Source organism: Cetorhinus maximus, chromosome 15, assembly GCF_964194155.1.
Source record: "Cetorhinus maximus chromosome 15, sCetMax3.hap1.1, whole genome shotgun sequence".
NCBI classification, from domain to species: Eukaryota; Metazoa; Chordata; class Chondrichthyes; order Lamniformes; family Cetorhinidae; genus Cetorhinus; species Cetorhinus maximus.
The window spans coordinates 97,086,711-97,101,334 of record NC_135893.1 but is presented as its reverse complement, the minus strand read 5'-3'; the positions used below and the strand labels follow the sequence as shown (position 1 = coordinate 97,101,334).

General features: G+C 45.8%; 1 protein-coding gene and 1 pseudogene across 2 annotated transcripts in view; one reads left to right on the top strand and one right to left on the bottom strand.

Moving 5' to 3' along the window:
- grin2aa (glutamate receptor, ionotropic, N-methyl D-aspartate 2A, a) overlaps positions 1-14,624 on the top strand; it is a 388,199-nt gene that overhangs the window by 268,889 nt on the left and 104,686 nt on the right. The window lies entirely within an intron of this gene.
- Positions 8,092-9,072, bottom strand: LOC144691025 (small ribosomal subunit protein uS2 pseudogene; annotated as a pseudogene).

The following is a 14,624-nucleotide window of genomic DNA, read 5'->3' as shown; positions in this document are numbered from 1 at the left end:
GCCATGTCTAGAAGGACACCAGACGATGGGCTTATCATGGGCCTGCTGGCTTTGAGATGGAGGGAAACCTGCAAAGGACATGTTCACTAGATTCATTACTTCAATTTGTTCACAGACCCACTGAGGCCTAGATGATACAGGCTCCAGGCATCTCTGCCTTTCTATTGGCTATCATCCAGATTAGAAAGAGGAGAGCCCATCGCAGGTTGACACAGGGCCAGTAGGAACAAGGCCTGAGCAGCAAGAGGCAGCGGGGCCTCAAGCAGGTCAGGCTGCTGTTAACCAGGGTCCACTGCAATGGCGAGCATTGGCCTGATCACAGGCCACAGGTCACAGGCGGTGCAGTTATGTACAGATGAGTGAAAAGTAATGCCAGATATGCCTTAGAATGTCCTGGAATGTGGTTGCACACATCTGCCAGCTTCTCCACAACAACCTACGGCCGCAAGGATTTGGAGGAAATTCCATGCCTGTGGCATTATAAGTCACTGTTGCCTTAAACATCTTTGCCAGTGGCTCCTTCCAGCAGTCTACGGGGCACCTGTGTGACATCTCCCAGTCAGCAACACACAAGTGCAACTGGGAGGTGACAGATGCCCTAATCAGGAGGGTGCACCAATTTGTCCAATTCCGCCTGGATCCTGAAAGCCTGGCTGCAAGAGCATTGGGTTTTGCAACAATCTCAGGTTTCCAGCAAGTGCAAGGGGCTACTGATTGCACACATGTGGCCTTGAAAGCTCCGTGGCAACAGCCAGTCACATTCATCAATAGGAAAGGTTCCCACTCTTTGAAAGTGCAGCTGATAACTGATCACAGAAGGCAAATCCTGCATGTTTGTGCTCAGTTGCCTGGGAGCTCTCATGCCACCTACATTCTGACTCCCAGGTGCCACAGGTTTTAGAAGGACCTTGGCATTTGCAGGGCTGGCTCTTTGGGCACAAGGGATATCCCCCAGAAGACCAGGCTGATGGCACCAGTTCGCTGTCCGCAGAATGCTGCTGAGAAGAGGTACAATGATGCACATGCTTCCAACAGGTCCATGATTGAACAGACAAAAGGCCTCCTAAAAATGAGGTTCAAATGTTTGGCCCGGTCAAGCGGGGCTCTCCATACTCACCACAGAGAGTGTCCAGGATTATCATTGTCTGCTGTGCCCTGCACAACCTCGTGCTACAAAGTGGGGTTGCCTTGGCTAAGGGAGACATGGATAACCAAGATGTCTCCCCTGACGATGAGGACAGTGAAGGGGATGTAGCTGACGAGGGCCAGGATGTCGCCGAGCCACATGCAGGGCATTGCAGGGGCGCGATGTGAGATGCAGGCCTGTGACAATCTGATAGCTAATATATTCCAGGCAGAGTATGCTGCTGAGACATTTCCTTTACTGTTTGGTTTTCTATCCTCTGCTAGCTGAAAGGCCCCTGATTCTTTTTGGTCACAGGCATTATATTAAGCTCTGATGTACCTTGATTTAGGATAGCTGAATTAAATTGCACTACTTATCGTCTGCCCTGCTGGCAGTTTGATCTTCTGCATGCGCCAAACTGTTCTAACATGCAGAGCCCTGGCACTAAATGGCATTGGAACCTGCACAGCACTCTGTTCTCTTGGGCACCTGTAAGTAGAATTGAGATTGTACCCATTCCCTCACTTGGAAGCAATATCAAATCTAACCTCAGCAGGGACACACTCTTGTCACCCTCACACCTGCTCCCAAAGGGGAGCAGACCTGGCAGAGAGCTTTTTCAGGCAGAGCCAGATGGATGGGTTCACAGGGAGGAGCAGCATGAGAACACCATTTGGCTCCTCGAGATTGCTCCTCCATGCAGATTAATCAGGGAAGATTGTGTTCTTGCTCCCCCTCCACCCCCCAATACCCACTCGCCCATAGTAAACCCATATCCCTTGACATCTTTATCATGCCGAAAAGTTTCAAAGTTACTTCGGAGTCCAGTCACTGAGAGTGCCTTACTTGTACTTCCGGACCCTCTAATTGCAGAGACTCCTACATGTCTCAGTCCTAGATGGCCTTACTATAAGTGCGAGACCATGATCCGTCATACTGGACACTCCTGCCAAGGTAAATATCTTTCCTGCTTGGACCCTGCAGAGTTCTGTTAGAGCTGCTGATGCTTCATATAGATAGCCTCACAGTCCTCAGAATGGTCCAACACACGGGCCTATTCTACATTTCTTACCTCAATGATGTCCGATGCACTTTAGTTGCAAACCCTTTTGTGAGGTCTACTGCCACTCTTGATAAGGAGATGAGCAGAGCAAACAAACCTCCATGTAAGGTCTGACAAAAGCTTCAGTCAACTGCTTACATGCCTCTTTAATCCTACACTCAAACCCCTCTTGCAGTCAAGGCTAACTAGCCAGTTGCCTCCCTTCTTGAAATCTTCACCTACATGTTAGCTTAAAGTGACAATTCACCAAGGAAGGCCATTAACAATTAGACGTACCCACCACTGCTTTCTACAGACATTTAGGGAAACCTCTGGTTTTCTGCTGTTAAGAAGACAGTGTAGACCTTCAGTGTCTCAGCCTTGAAACTGCATCTACAGTGTTCCTTGCCACTCACGCAGCATGTTTAATTCCCCTTGAAGTAGTTGTGGCATCCATCGACACCTCACGTCAGAACAACAGCAGCAGGAGATACAATGACCTCGATGAACAAATTTTCAGAGGTAAGAATATGGTGAGCTGCAAGCAATGGTTTGCATGATGCGTGGCCAGGCTGCACACTCACGAATGATGGGCAGTGCTTAATCGTGTACACGTGGGATTATTGAGTAATGACTATGTAGATAATGCAAGAAAAGTGAACCTATAGGAGTTCATTACCGGACTCTGATGAGGGCTCAATTCCACACCCTTAAAAGCGAGTAGCAGCAATTTGGAATCCAGGAAACTTGTTGCAAATATATGCAAGTGAACATATATTTACGAGTGTCAAAAGTATTTACAATGATTGTACACCCATGTTCCCTGTGTGCCTTAAAAACTTATTTATCTTTCTTTGCCTTCCGCTACATCTAGGTGCAGCCCTGACATCCACAGCTGAGGTGGAGGCAGCCTGCTGACTGCTATGCCCTGTTGACTGTGGCAACTTTGGCGGGCATCCTCTGGTGGCCCGAGGCCTTGAGGGCCTCAGCCTGCTAAGTATCACCTGCTCAGGTGCAGGTGCATCCTCCTTGGCCTGACCTGCTGGAGGCAACGGGGTCACTGCCAGATGGGAGGCGTACTTGGAGTGAACTGGGATGAAGCCCTCACGGTGCCTTCTAGTGCTCCTCCACACTATGGGTGCCCGATGGCATCTCCCTGACTCTTTGAGGAGAAGCGGCACCTAGAGGGAGGTCGAGATGCCCCGTCCCCCTCTCGCCTAGTCACTGCTGCACTGCACCCATAGCTAGGGTAATGGAGTGCAGGTCCAAGTGCATATCCAGCAACCATGGTGCGTTCTCCTGGTCCTGCGTCTCTAAGGCAGCCACCACCCTTTCCATGGAGACAGACAAGCACTTGCATGCCAGAGCCATGACAGCAGACAGAATGTGGATGGACTCTTCCAGCCTTCGGTCCAGTCTACACATGGCCTCTGGCAACCCTGCCTGATGTTCACTTGCCTGGCTCTGCATCTCCAACATGTCTCTTAGGTCTGAGTCTAGAGGCTCGTCATCTGCATGGAGGGGCCTGGTCTCCAGCAGTCCTCTGAGTGTCAGAGACCTCGGCTGTCACTTCCTCTGCCAGCTGTGGACTCTTGTCAGTGATGTGCTCACCAGATTATAACCCTGAGCCTATTCTAGAACATGGACCCACCGAGGTGACTGTATCCGCGTTATTGGAGAGTGCAGGTGAATGCTTTGTTGGTGCATCCTCTGACGCCTCTGAGGCATCCTCCTCAGTGGTGGGGGTGGAGGTGGAGCTGTGGGTGGTCTGCTTTATGGGCCTTCCCCTTTTCTTGCTGGTACTTGGAATAGAGAAAAGAGAGATGTGAATGTCTAAGCAGGTGCCTTAATTAAACCAAATGTGTCACTCTGTGGACACAGCTGACAACTGCAGACTGGATGCACCCTCACTGGCTTCCTGGGGGAGGCCTGTCTCACCTTCAGCCCAGCATGGTGCTGCTCCTTCCCAGTTATCTCAGCGGCCTGCTCTTCATACGGGGTGAGGACTCTAGTGTTCAGAATGCTGCCTCCAGTCTTGGCCTGCTCCCTCTTATTGTAGCCATTTTTCTCCTGCAGAAAGACAGAAAGATTGATTGTTATCCCAATGGTTGCATGAGCAGTTCAAGAGCATATATGCCTATGGCAGTTGCTGAGCTCCCCAGTAAGTGATTAACAAGCAGGATGTCCTGCAACTAATAGAAGACTGCAAACTTGAAGTGGCTGGCACAAATTCAGTGCTCATGTCCCATCTGCTGGTGAGTACTGCAACCCAAACTCCTGTCTGACAACTCCTTTTGTGTGCTGGCACACTTAGACTGCCTGATCCCCTTATGAGTGTCAGTTTGCAGTGAGTAGATGGTGCTACTTACCCTGGCAAAATGCAGCAGATCATTCATCCTCTAACTGCACTGCTGGGTGTTTCTTTGGTGGGCCCCATGAATGCTAATCTCCACTGTGACCTCTGTCCAGTCTGCCCTGGTCAGAAGGGAGGGCCTCGTGCTGCCATCCTGGGCAAACAGCACTTCCCAGCTTTCCTGGACAGCCTGGAGAAGAATCTCCAGGGAAGCAACACTGAAGTGTACAGCCACATGTTCTCTGCTCTGGGACATCCTGGTTGATGCAGAGCCTTGAACGACAGCCAGACTTAAACTCCTGGCCTGCAGTGAGTGAATGGCTGTCTGGGTTCCCTTTAAATATGGCAACCGGACCTACGACCGCAAGAGGTAATGGCGGGGTCAGTGACTTACTGCCCTTACCTGGCGTGAGATTCGGCGTGCTCCTTGCAGATGCATTAGTAATGGGTTGAAAACTGCAGGATCGTGCACGGTCAGCCTTCCCATACCGCAGTGGAAATCACTCCCACTTCCGCACCGCTCTGAGCTCGGACTCCAGAACTGAAGATTCTGGCCATCGTTTGTGTGCTGTCATTCTGAGGCTTGATTACTAGTCCTTTTACACCAGTCCTTTTAGGTGGCTTTAACACACTTCATGGCACTATTCTAAAGAAGAGCACGGTAGTTCACCCCATTGTCTGGTCAATATCTACCCCTCAATGCACATCACAGAGCTGGACAGAGTAGATAGGGAGAAACTGTTCCCGCTTGTAAAAGGATCGAGAACGAGAGGGCACAGATTTAAAGCGATTTGCAAAAGAAGCAAATGTGATGTGAGAAAAATCTTTTTCACACAGCGAATGGTTGGGGTCTGGAATGCGCTGCCTGGAAGTGTAGTGGAGGCAAGTTCAATCAAAGTATTCAAGAGGGCACTAGGTGATCATTTAAATAGAAACAATGCGCAGGGTTACGGGGAAAATGCAAGAGAATGGCACTGAGTTATAATGCTCATTTGGAGAACCGGTGCAAACACTGGATAGCCTCCTTCTGCACTATAACAATTCTGTGATTCTGTGGTTCACTAAAAACAGATTATCTGCTCATTATTTTACTGCTGTACATGTGCACAAACTTTTTTCTGTATCTCATACATGACCATGGGGAGGCAGTGGCATAGTGATATTGTCACTAGACTAGTACTCCAGACCCAGAGCAATGCTCTGGGGACCTGGGTTTGAATCCCACCACATCATGTTAAAATTTGAATTTAATAAAAAATCTGGAATTAAAAGTCTAATGATGACCATGAAACCATTGTTTTTTTGTCATAAAAAAACCATCTGATTCATTAATGCCCCCCTCCCCCCCCCTTTAGGGAAAGAAATCTACTGTCCTTACCTGGTCTGGCCTATGTGTGATTCCAGACCCACAGCAATGTGGTTGACTCTAAAGCAAGCCACTCAGTTCTCAAGGGCAATTAGGGATGGGCAATAAGTGCTGACCCTGTGTTCAGGATTGTGTACAGCATTTTAGAAATGCCCTGTACACATAGACGTCAAATTATGGCAAACTTTGGTACACCCAAAGTGCTGTTAGGAAGGGAGTTCCAGGATTGTGACCCAGTGAAAGTCAAGGAATGGTGATATATTTCAAAGTTAGGACAGTACGTGACTTGGAGGGGAACTTGCAGGTTGTGGTGTTCCCATGCACTTGCTGCCTTTGTTTCTCTAGGTGGTAGGTGTTATAGATTTGGAAGGTACTGTCAAAGAACTTGATGAGCTGTTGCAGTACATCTTGTAATTGGTACACATAGCAGTCATGGTGTGCCAGTGGTGGAGGGAGTGAATATTTAAGGTGGCGATTGGTGCCAGTCAAGGGAGTCTCTTTGTCCTGGATGGTGTTTAGTTTCTCAAGTGTTGTTGGAGCTACACTCATATAAGCAAGTGGAAAGTATTCTATCAAACTCCTGACTTGTGCTCCATAGCTGGTAGAAAGGATTTGGGGAGTCAGGTGGTGAGTTACCTTGCCACAGAATACCCAGCCTGCCATCTGCTCTTGTAGTCACAGTGTTTACTTCTTCTTCAGTTCTCTGCCCAAAAGCAGTCCGACCCACAGCACCACAACCTCACCTAAGCAAGCAGGTCCTGAATCCACACTGCTAGAATGGGAATTGGACCACATCCTGTTGACACTAATCTGATTCCCACTAGATGTCCAGCCAACTGAGCCAGCCAACTCCCATAGTTACAGTGTTTATGTGTCTGGACTAATTAATTGTCTGGTCATTAGTGACCCTAGGATGTTGATGGTGGAGGATTCAGCGATGGTAATGGCATTGAATGTTAAGGGGAGGTGGTTAGGCTCCTCCTTGTTGAAAATATGTCTTCTACACATATATGACACGACACGCTTCACGTGCCAAATCACAGAACTAATCCTCCCCTGGAATCCTACTTTGGGGTCAGTGGCACTCCATTGCTCTGCAGTTGGCTTATTGAGTGTATTTTGATCTCCTCCTCACAGTTGTTCTGTATCTACATCAATCAGTTGATTATGTTTACTTGCAGCTTGTGAAGCTTATGTAAAGTCTCTTTTTTCTGTACATTACTCATGATGTATCAATACACATATTGCTGTGGGCCATACGAATACAATACCAGAGTAGATGATTTGCAAAATTGTTTAAGTGTGCTTTTAACCAGTTTGTTTAGTTCTTTTGCATTGTTCTCCTGATCACATTGTTCTCCAGCTTATTCTGCTGCTATCATGTTTGCTGCTGTTAGTAACTGGATATTAGCATGAGGAAGTGGGAATGAGATTGGCATTTGGTGGTAGCACAAAATGGGTGCTAAAGAATCAACAGCCTATTTTACACCTTGCCCCATTTACTTTTCTGTTGACTTCAGGTAAACTTTAGTTTCATGATCACCGATAACCACTTCCAAGGATTCTTTTTCCTACCTTGAGTGAGTACTTAGCTCTGTTTTGCTGTTTTCTACTGGCCTGCCCAAAAGCTCACTGTGTGGTCATGAAACATTGATCTAAAGTTGTACTTCTTGATTGGATTAATGTAGTACAATAGACTTCCCATGTCTGTTACAATTGGAGCAATTGTTATATCAAACCTTCTACCTATTCCTATAACACTAAATATATTTCCAATGTAATAGATCCTTTACAATCACATCTACTGTATGGATGTCCACTGTTCTCAACACTGCAGACTCTCATTGTGTTGAATAGCAGTACACTGGAATCATGTTAAATGATCATTGCTTGTAATGATCAGTTGCTTATAATAATCAGAATTTGCATTCCAAAACTACACCCAGCTAATACTGTATTACTCCAACCATTTATTGTGACCAGTGTAGTTAGGTTGCAGGGGCCAAAGTACCCTATTGCTGAAAACAATTGTCTTAGTTATAATACAGGGTTTCAATAACCTGCACAATCTATCATATTAATAGATTAGAGCATTTTTTTTCCATGCAGTTAGAACATTATTAATACACCTTCGAACATATCAACAGATTAAGACATTATTAAAAAAAAACAAATCATTTTTATTTCCTTCTTTACAACCAAATGCAGACAGGCAGGTCAGTTTGCTGGTCAACTCCGACCCCAGTCTTTGGACCAATCAGCGGTAACACCACCCCATTCTAGAGCCTGTGCAGCGGGAGCAGCAGACCAGTCTTCAGCAGCAGGCTGGGCACTCCAGTCCTTTGTAGCTGCTTCAGCAGTGAATGTTGCTGGCTTGGTGTATGGACTTGCCGCCTCCAGTGTCTCAGCTAGATCTTTACCAGTTGCAGCTACAAACTGCTGGATGGACACAGAAGGGACCTGCACCCCCTCAGACCAGTCGGTAACCTCAGGCTGAACGAACTCTGCAACGGGAGCAGTCCACTCTCCCTGGTACTCCTCCTCACCAGCAGCCTTCTCTGCAGCAGCTTGTTCCTCCTTCTCGATCTCATCAGGATCCCTGTAGAAGTACAGATCAGGCACCACCTCCCACAGATGTTTGCGACTAATGTTACCATGTATGTGCAGAACTTCCTGGGCAAGCATCCACCACGTCAGACCAATGGAGCGGGCACCCTTGTTTTTGCACGGGACTGCGATATCCACATAAAGCAGGGGCGAGTCAGTGTTGCACGTGGCAATGGTGGGGATGTTAACGTATGATGCTTTAGTTAAGGGCTGATGATCCTGTCGAGGGTCTGTCACCACCAACAGACGGGGCTCCCTAAAGGCAGCATGGATCTGATTGGTGAATGTACTTGGGGTAAATCTTCCAGCAATGGGGATGGCACCAGTGGCAGAGGCGAACTTCAGGACAGCACGCTGCCCAAACTGCCTGGAGGAGATGATGCAAACATCAGCTGGGTTCTTGATAGAGACAATGGCACGAGCAGCAAGCAGCAATTTCTCCCATGTCTTCTTCAGATTGATGATATAGATACCATCACTTTTTCTCTTATAGACATACCCTCCACCTGGAAATCCAGGTTGGTGCTCCTCGAGTGGGCAGAAGCAGCAAGGAATTTGAGGACATCCTCCTCCTCCATCAAGACCTCTGGACGTGGTGAACGTTTCCCTTTAAAAGCAACAATGGGTAACTCAGTACAATGCCGCGTAGAACCTCGGCAGCAATGAACAATCTAATATATCAATAGATTAGGACATTATTAACAGACAATCTAACATATCAACAGATTAGCACATTATTAATAGGCTGCTAATTGCCCTTAACTGGTTAACTAGATGAGCACGCACTAATACATTAAACAGCTGAGCAGCAGTCCACTCAGAATGCCAGTTTTAGATTGAGATCAGTGAATACATCAGAATAAAAGCACTAGGATGCCTTTGAACCTATAACTATTGAATCAACAACATTACTAACTTCACATAAACTGCTCAGAAAGAAAGACTGAGGAAGTCCTTAGAGGAACTGCTCAGTTCAAAGGATCAGCAGTACACTTTGGGATTGAAGTCTGCTACTTTACTGATCAGTTGGATGCATTGATAATTTGAGCTACTGACCAAATAAATCACCATGGGGAGAATTTTTGGCTTAGTGAGCGGGGGCGGGGCCCACTCGCTGAGGCGTAAAATGACACGAGGTGACGTTGGGCGTGCGTCATGACGTCACCGCGCGTCATTTAGATTTTCAGTTCGGCGGGCACGCAGTCAAGTTGGCTGCGCGCCTCTCGGACTGTCAAAGGCCTATTAAGGCCATTTAACTTTCAATTCAAATAATTAATGGAGTTGCCCGTCCAACCTTACGGTTGATGGCCAGGCGAAGAGCCTAGGCAGCCTTCGCATTTTTCATGGAACCTCATCCACGGGTGGGATGAGGTTTCATGAATGATTTTAAATTTTCACAAAAAATTCCAATAAGATTAATGCATATGTCCTAGCTCATGTGGCAGTTTCGCATGAGGGGACATGTCATAAAAAAATTTCTGCCACTTTATTAAGCTTTTTACACTTTAAACTTGCTGTGCTCTTTCGCGCGCATGCGCTGAAGAGCACACTCCCGATTCAGGAAACCCTCCCTCCGCCGCACAGGGAGTGCTCAGTGCTTCCGGGTGCACGTTACGCTGTGTGGGCCTTAATTGGCCCGCCCACATAAAGTGGCGGCAGACACCCGATTGGGGGCACCGACTGGGTCCGCGCCCACCCCCACACAACCCCCCTGACGGGGAGAAAATTCTCCCCCATAATAGAATGCTACAATCTTCCAAACACCTTTTAATTCACTTACATGAAACAGATTTACAGTCTTCCAATTCTTTCTGATCAATCATATGGATTGCATTATCCTAACCCCTTCCAGGTCACTACCATTGTACAGGATTCTTGCTTAAAGCATAATACATTAATAAGAACTTCTAATTCAAGCATAAAACATTCCTCAGCAGGATGATTTATACTTCTCAGCTCATTAAGTACAGCAAGTCAACAGGTGCAATATTGCTTCTGGGCAATAGTGCACACTATTCCATTTATATATTACATGTTAAAAATGTGAGCAATCTGAAGATATTTTACAATAAACCTGTGCAAGGTTAAGACATAATGGCCGGGATTTTCTGGCCCCGTTGCGGGCAGGACCCGCCGCGGGTGATGTGGCGTCCCAGCCAGAAGTCCATTGACTTGCAGCGGGACCGGAAGATTCCGGCAGCGGGCAGGTGCGGAAAAGCCAATTGAGTACAATGGAGGGCATCTCATGTCATATGACATCCTCTTGATAAACATTTGGGAAATCCAAGCATCAGCCTTTCAAGTAAAATTTATGCTGCTGGGAATTGATGGCTGACCAAATGACCAGGAAGAACTTATTACTTGAGCAGATATATTGGCTCACCCAGAGCCATTGAGGAAAATGTCATCCCCAGCCCCACTCCCTTTTGAACAAGATTCCAGACTCTGCTTCTGGTCATGATTTGAGCTCCTCAGCCTCATACCATTACTGAACAGGATTTCCCCCTCCCCGCCACCATCTGCCTGACCGCGAGGCCACTCTTGAACATCTTCCCAACCATTTACCTGCTTGCCAGGCTCCATCCCTTTATTCATAGGCAGCAGCCTTTTGCTCTCTGACATTCTGCTACTGTCTACCAGCCAGCTGCTGCTTCCTACTGATTTCCAGGTCTATGCAGATATGCAGACCTGGAAGTAAATGTTGGCCTGGAAGTTAATGCCTGCCTGGGTTGGCTTTCGCTGTGCTCTGCCTTGGTCCATGCATGTATGGCTCCTGCCCCAACTTAAAATAAGGGCTTTACAATTTACAAATAAGATACAAGTTTAAGTTTCAGAGTCATACAGTGGGAGCCAAGCCAGGTAGTCACATGCACTAGTAACAGGACCATGTAGGTTGAAAGCAAATATACTCTAAGGAGAAAGCTGCATTCTCACACTTGGGAAACCTATGTTTCCTCTGCTGAACAGTGTCAATGTTGATAGTGGGAAGCACAAAGGCTGGTGAGCATGGTGCTGGACCTATGGGAAATATGCCTTAAACATTTTTTTTATAAATGTATTTAATATGCGTCTTTTATAAGCTGCAGGGGTGATCCAAAAATGACATCAAAAATGAAAACGACCAATGGCAGATTTCAATATTTCAAGCCAATTTACTTATGAGGAGAAATCACTTTGTGAACATCAACATTGTGGCGCAAACCCAGTGGCAAATGGAAACCCCTGCACCGAAGCTGGTGAGCAAGAGCACCATGCAAAATTAATTCTCTTATATAACATCAGGGTGCAACTGGCAGGCTAGTGTTGCCATTCATACCCCAAGGAAGATCCCGCTGGTTGTGTGCTTGTCATGAAGAAGTTAAGATTGGCTGACAGGAACAACAGCCATACAGATTTAAAGTTAGTATAAATGTGGACATAAGAGAGTAGAATGGGAAAAAAATGGGCAGTAAAGATGTGATTAAAAATGACACAAATGGTGTAGACAGGAACAGGCCCAGATGTAATGTTTTAATGATTACACAGCTTTTGCTTAGGTTGAATTATTGGTATAATGTGAGAAATGTGCTGCAAACAGCAGCTAATTGATTATTTTTATCTGTACTCTGTGGCAGCCTTGATCCTGGTATTTATCGGAATTCAATTGTATGAATAAAAAAAAACAAAGAGTTTGGACAATCCTGGAAGTTCAGCAAGGTGACTATGCTGAAGCAGCTAACAACTACCAAAAATCTGCAACTATGTCATCCGCGGCTGGATTTTCACCTTGGACGCAGGAATCTGAAGTCGGCCCGTTTCCTGATGTCACAATACTGCCTCCTGCCTGGCAGTGCCCACCCATACTAGCTTCATAGTGGAGTGGTGGTGGAGTGCTGGATTTAGGTTAAATCAGGTCTGACACAGAAATAGAGACAGGTGGATGCTGAGGCAGGCAGATTAAAGCCCCCCCCAACACCATTCTCCGAGACATCAGCCCAGTTCAATAGATGTGTGTGAGGCCCCTCAAGCTACTCCTCACTCCCTTGCCCTCCAAAAACCATACCATACCCACCTTATATCCCCTTCATCCCTTCCATACACCCTCAACCTCTTCAGCTCCCATATCCCCTCCATACCCACTCCATAACCATCTATACACCCCCATACTCACTCACCCAGTATCCATTATGGACTTAACTCATGAGCCCTATAATAACATTGAAAAGTCTTTGAGATGCTCATAAAAATGTGAACATAAATGATCTGTACTTCAAAATGCATGGGGAAAACATAATGCTATTAGAACCTTACAAAACTGTGAAGAGAAACAAAATCATTCAAAAACCACTTAAAAATCCTATTAAGAGGTCATAAAACTCTCAAAATAACTAAGCTCACAGCCCCCTTGACAGCTATATCACCAACCCCTGCTAAGCTGAATCAATTAGTGAGTTTGGAGCTCAGCCAAGCATTGTACAACTGTGTCAAAACATCCTCTAGAGCTGTATACATTAAAGCCTTTGAAGTCATTTAAAGAACTCAGCCATCTGTTCAAGCTTTGAAGCAGTGAAATAGATGGCTGAACTGAAATTAAATGAAAAGATTAAAGCATGGGGACAATTGACACAGTCAAATTTGTTCAATGCAGAAGAGTACTTTATCCAGTGGATAATGTACTCTAATACACCTGAATGCTTCTCACAATGCTGGTTAATTTATGTTCACTTACCTTTTAAGAACAAATCCCTATCATCAAGCTCTGTATTAAAAACATATATAAGCTTATCATACAGAATTTCATTATAAGATATGAATTTGGCAACACTTTTTGAACTTGCCTGTCAAAAGGTTCCTGGCTGCAGAACAGAGATCCTCCAAGGCCCACAACACCTCTGAGCTGATGTAAACCAGTCACCTTCAAAGACTGGCCTGACTCTAACAAATTTGTGAGGGGTTTAAAATGCTCACCTCTGCAATGGAGCTGGCAATGTCGGGACAGCTGCATGTGGGCTCACGACCCAGACCCTTACTCCGCATCCTTCAGAATTGCTGGTGATAGGAATGGGGGATGGGAATCCTGGATCGGGTCCTACCTGCCATTTTTAAAGCCCGCCTGACATGAGTTGGCCTTGTGTTGGCATGGGAAAATCCATCCCCCAGTTTATGGCTGAACAATTAAGTGCACCAATGCACATAAATATTTATATAATACCAACTACTCCAAGGAACATAAAATCTTTTAAGTTTCAGTACAGACAGGTCCCTCAGTCCATTTCTCATTGTTCCATTGTTAACTTCACACCAGAACTACTGGCTCTGATCCCAGTACCCAGCCTCTTCCCTATATTATTTTTCCTCTTATGTAATATCTCCTTAAGTATTGCTTCTTGCAGACTTTATTTCATGATTGTTTTGGCTTCAGCAGCCACCTGAAGTTATACATTCTATATTCTAGATATTCCATTACGTGTCTAGTACTCCTAAATTTATGCTTCAAAGTTATGATTTTGACAAGATGTGGATGTAAGCTTTTACTATTTACCTCTTTAATTTCCTGGGCTTTATTATTCACAAATCTCTTATGCAGCACTTCTTCAAAACCCAATTATACCACATTCAGTGCACTCCCTTAGTAGGTGCGCTTTCTTCAAGTTAAATTAGTTAAGCATAACCTGATTTCTACAAATCTATGCCAATAACCCTTGATTAGCCCCATACTCTTTAGTGCTGAGGCAGAACAGCTAAGCCGCCAAAGGCTTTTAAAAATAAAAAGGTTCTTACTTGGAGTCTAGCATTTCTGCTCAGTGATGTAAAGAGCAAAAAGATAAAACTGGAGGCAGAAGAGTATTGATTTTGTTCAAAAGTCAGAGAACATAAGAACTACGAGCAGAAAGAAGCCTTGATGCCCTTTTAGCCTACTCCACCATTCAGTAAGACTATGACTGGTCTGACCGTGGCCTTGAATCCACTTTCCTGCTTGCCCCATATTCATTGTACATCAAAAATCTGTCTTAGCCTTGAATATATTCAATGGTCCAGCCTCCATTGCTCTTTGAGGAAAGGGAGAGTAGAAATGGCTTCAAGAAGTCATTTGGAAGTCACTGAAGTAACTGTCCAGCTGATGCAAATGCAACAATAAATGAGTTAAGCT